General features: G+C 34.7%; 1 pseudogene across 1 annotated transcript; it reads left to right on the top strand.

Moving 5' to 3' along the window:
- Window positions 1-2,660: 2,660 nt before the first annotated feature.
- Window positions 2,661-4,544, top strand: LOC149543563 (cytochrome P450 86B1 pseudogene; annotated as a pseudogene). Its single transcript, XR_016355243.1, has one exon. The product of XR_016355243.1 is annotated as a cytochrome P450 86B1 pseudogene (transcript).
- Window positions 4,545-4,930: the final 386 nt, after the last annotated feature.

The raw sequence follows: 4,930 nt of genomic DNA, 5'->3' as shown, positions 1-4,930 counted from the left end.
TATGTTCTTGGAGCATTATGATAGATGATATACCTTATGATGGATGTATTTGCTAGTATGTTTCCTATGGTGATGATTTGCATATGTTAGATGATGGTATCCTATGCTTTACTTTGCATGTTAGTAGAATGTTTTAGGAGTGACATTCCTACTATGTTAATACCGATGATCTCTTCGGTGCTTCGGAATGTTACGCACGAAGGGATGGCTAGGATCCACAATGGTCTAATGATGCTATTTACGGTTGGGAGGAACCGTGCACTTAGTTATTTATGTTTGTGATATATGGTTATCTTTTGTGATGATGTATCATGTATGATATGTGGATTCATTTATGTTATTGCATCATGGATTAATATTAGATGATGATGATGTACTTTATTTACTTGGATGTTTATTCTTTTAAGTTTTTCATACCCTGTGATATGTACAGTGGATGATTGAGCTAAACTAAAATATAATTTCAAAAGGACACTTGTATATTGTTTAAGTACATTGGATGTATCATTTTTATTTCATAAGGATGGGATGTTAGATGAATAGTTAATTTAGATGTGATACAACGTTAAGGGATCTTTACAGAATGTAGCCTGTTATGTATATATGTTATGTTTATTTTCATTTGAATTGTTGCTATTGCTTCCACAAATGTTATGAATGGTTTTATCTTTCATGTTTTAAAAAAAAATTTGTTTGGCAAGCTTAGTAAAATTCTTTGGATCCCTTGGCAGGGCATTACACTAAGGTAATTTTGATGTAAAATGCCAATTTGTACAAGGATGCAAGTTTAGGCCATCGCAATGATATCAAGATATCAAAAGAGTAATAAGAGATCTTCCTTGATAAATAGTTACAAAATGTTAGAACACATACCAAATAAAGAAGTTAAGGTTTCTAAATATTTAAGTACCATTTAGTATTTTATAAGGTAATATAGATTTCCTATTTTATAGTGCTTTTGAATTACAAGAACATGTTTCTCTTGGAATTTGATAAAAATTAATCAATTGACATTATTCTTATACATATTATGAAATCTTCTCAAATTAAACTAGTTTTGTATATCATGTTATACTTTATTTTTATATAGTTAATAAGGTAAGGATCAATACAGATGGAATGAGATATTAGTTGGAAGAACTAGAGTGTAGGTGTAAGTTTTTAATATAGATAAGGTTTTACATTGTTATTTAAGTTGAATAAAACTAACTTTCAATTATTCATATTGAATTTTTCTTTCTAAATTTTGAAGATTTATGTGAGTTCAAGAACACTTAAGATTCAAAAGTAGAAGAATATTTGAGGCAAATATATAGTATATTAGACAATTTTGAGAGGGTTACCTTTATTTTTTATAAATTATTATGGGGAGTGTACTGATATCTTCTTTTTTTAATCTACTATATTAATAAATTTACAATCTATTAGTTTAAATAATTTTATTGCTATTTACTGCAAGTACTATCAACTATGTGGCACTTGTTTAAGTTGAATAAAAGCTCATTAATTTTGCCTTTAAGTGATTGGTGAAGTTAGATGTTCCACACAGGGGCTACTTAAAATCAAGGCTTAGGATTGAATCTAAAAAAACAAATAAGTTCTTAAAAAATTAAAATGAAAGCATTTTCTTCAGCTTAATAGAATGCATTCCTCAATAAAATTTCAATTGTAATCTCATTACTATCTTAATGATGTGAAAAAGGAAAATTGACTACTTTAATTATAATAGACTTTTAATTGAAAGTTTATCTTTTTTTTTCAATGAATGGATGAAAAATTGAGCTACCATTTCGTTACTAATGTATGACAATAACTGGTTTTAAATATCCTTAAAAAACTCAGCAACATTAGTTGCGAATTTATGGGAACATAAAAAAGAAAAAGAAATATATACAACTAAGAACCTTCTAAAATTATGTCACATTTATATAGCACCTAATAAAACTAAATTACCAAACCAATACTATGGAATCATAAATAAAAATTGTAAAATTTTTTAAAAATCATATAAAATTTAGATTCAATTGTATTCATAATTTTCATATCAACATCTTGAATTGATGAAATAAATGAACATGGTTAAATTTAGAAACTTTTGTCTCTAGCATATGTTGTAGATTGAATGCATAGTGCCCAAAATACAAGTGATTTTATCTATAAGTTGAAAAAGATGAAAATAGAATGTTCAAATAAATTAGATGATGTTGAGTTACATAAATGTGGACAAAAATTGAGGTATGAAAAATAAATGTCTTGACAACTTGAAATGATCTTTTAATTGATAACATTTTTTCTTAGAAAAATTAATAGATAAAATATCTAAACATATTCTTATAAATGAAAGACTATACAAATTCAAATAACCACTAATTTTAACTATTCTTAAAAAATCACAAACATTTACTAAAAGTAACTAAAGTAAAAAAAAGTCAAAGAATACAATTGACAACTTAAGAAAATTTAATTATCAAACCAACAATATTTAATTAAATTTTTATTTTCATAATTTTAACAATTAAAATTGAATTCTCAAGGGTACATTGTGTACTGAAACCAACAATTATTCAATGTACAAAATACAAAAGCTGAAACAAATAGTATTTAACGCCGAAGATCTAGTGATTTCTTTTATGTGTCCAAAAAGATACAATGGCGTCTTCATAGGTGAAAATTGATGTTGGATTGTACTGATGTAGGTGAAAATTGATGCGGAAAGAATAAAAGCGTTAACGACTCGAAGAGAACCAAAATGAAGGAGCCCGCAAAAGTAAATTAACCTGGGTCATAGTAGCTCATGCGTATTTAAATACCCAAAATTTCTTTGCCAAAATAGCTCATAACATTAAACATTGACTGCATTTGAGTATATTTCTGAGAATGAGAAGCAACCTCAGTCGGCTTCTGCATTTTCTGTTGTCGGAGTCAAATGTGAAAGCCAGTGCCATAGCAATGGTGTTATTGGGGCTAATGCTTTTCCATTTCGTTGTGCAGAGAAGAAAGAATATAGTTGGACCGCGAGTGTGGCCTCTGGTAGGCTCACTTCCATCCCTACTCCTTCACTTGAATGATCTCCATGAGTGGAGTACACAAGCCTTGAAAGACTGCGGAGGAACGTTTCACTGCGATGGGAGGCTAATCATGAGCAGCTTGACAAGTGTCACTACAACGAACCCGCTCAATCTTGAACACGCCCTCAAGACCAAATTTAACAATTATCACAAGGGACTCTTTTTCCGGGCAGCAGGGCACGATTTCTTAGGGGACGGCATCTTCAACGCCGATGGCGATGTGTGGAAATCGCAGAGGAAAATAGCGAATACAGAATTCAACACTCCGTCCTTGAGGGCGTTGATGGCAAGGTCAGTGGAAGATCTGGCGAAGAACGTGCTGCTGCCCCTCCTCGAAGAAACCACCCGGTCCGGTGAGGCAATCGATCTGCAGGACGTGCTCCTTCGCTTCACCTTCGATAACGTGTGCATGATAACGCTGGGAGTCAATCCGGGCTGTCTGGCGGGCGGGGGAGCAGAAGCAAGGGAATTCGCGCGAGCGTTTGAGGAGGCCGCGGAGATCACCATGTTGAGGTTTTTTACGCCCCCTTTGGTCTGGAGGCTCATGCGGCGTTTCAATTTGGGAGCGGAGAGCAAGCTACGCAGATCTCTGGGTACTGTTAATGGGTTTGTGGAGAGGACAATCGCGTCTCGAACTGGCACCGGGACTGACCTGCTGTCGGCCTTCATGAAGGTCCAGACGGAGGAAGGTGACCGGTGCTACACGGACGAGAAGCTGCGGGAAATAGCAGTTAATTTCATTCTGGCCGGGCGGGACACCTCGTCTGTGGCGCTCTCTTGGTTCTTCTGGCTTCTCTTATGCCACCCTCTTGTCGAACAACGCATCCTGACGGAGATTGGGTCTGTCTTGACGAAAAGATGCTCCACTGGTGTAGAAGCTGTTGAAGGAACAAATGGTTCCCTGAGGTTTAGAGCAGAGGAGGTGAAGCAGATGCATTATTTGCAGGCGGCACTGTCGGAGTCCATGCGGCTGTTCCCCTCCGTGCCTTTTGACCTAAAGGAAGCGGACTCTGATGACCGGCTTCCAAACGGGACTTATATAAGAAAGGGCATGAAGCTGATTTATTCGATATATGGGATGGGGAGAATGGAGAGCATTTGGGGGCAGGACTGCATGGAGTTTAGGCCCGAGAGGTGGCTTGACAAGGATGGGATCTTCGTCAGCGGGTCCACCTATAAATACCCGGTGTTCAATGCTGGGCCGAGACTGTGCCTGGGAAAGGACTTTGCTTACTACCAAATGAAATTGATCGCAGCGACTATGATTTGGAGGTTCAGGATGAAGATAGTGGCAGGGCATGTTGTGAAGCCCAAGTTGGCTCTCACTCTCTATATGAAAGATGGGCTCATGGTCACATTGCAGCCAAGGGATCTCCACGGGCTCTAAAATTTTCTTAGAGAACATTTCACTTTATGTCCGTGACCTAATTAGATGCAACTATTTCTATTTCTAATTTTACCTTTTAATTTTTCAAATGTTTTTATGTGAAAATTTTAGTTTCTAAAATGATTAAAATTGTTTTACTGTAATGTCATTGGCTCATATATTTTGTCTCTTATAGGAGCACGAACCATTATATACATTATTAATAATTTAATGAAATATTTTATGCTATTAATATATTAAATAGATTATAAATGTATATTTATATATTTGTTAATAATATTATTTTTTATTATGTAAGGAAGCTAAGATGTGCGAAATCACCTCCTTTACTAATCTTTGAGGGGATGATTATGCAAATTCAACTAACTATTGTAGAGAACTTAAGAAATGCATCATAACATAATAAAAATAATAATAAACACATAACACAATGATTATCATGGGGAAACCCTTCCAAGAGGAAAAACCCACTCTC

This window comes from Cupressus sempervirens, chromosome 8, assembly GCF_028749045.1.
Source record: "Cupressus sempervirens isolate cs-2001-9-10 chromosome 8, ASM2874904v1, whole genome shotgun sequence".
Classification (NCBI taxonomy): domain Eukaryota; kingdom Viridiplantae; phylum Streptophyta; class Pinopsida; order Cupressales; family Cupressaceae; genus Cupressus; species Cupressus sempervirens.
This window is presented reverse-complemented; position numbering and strand designations above follow the sequence as displayed.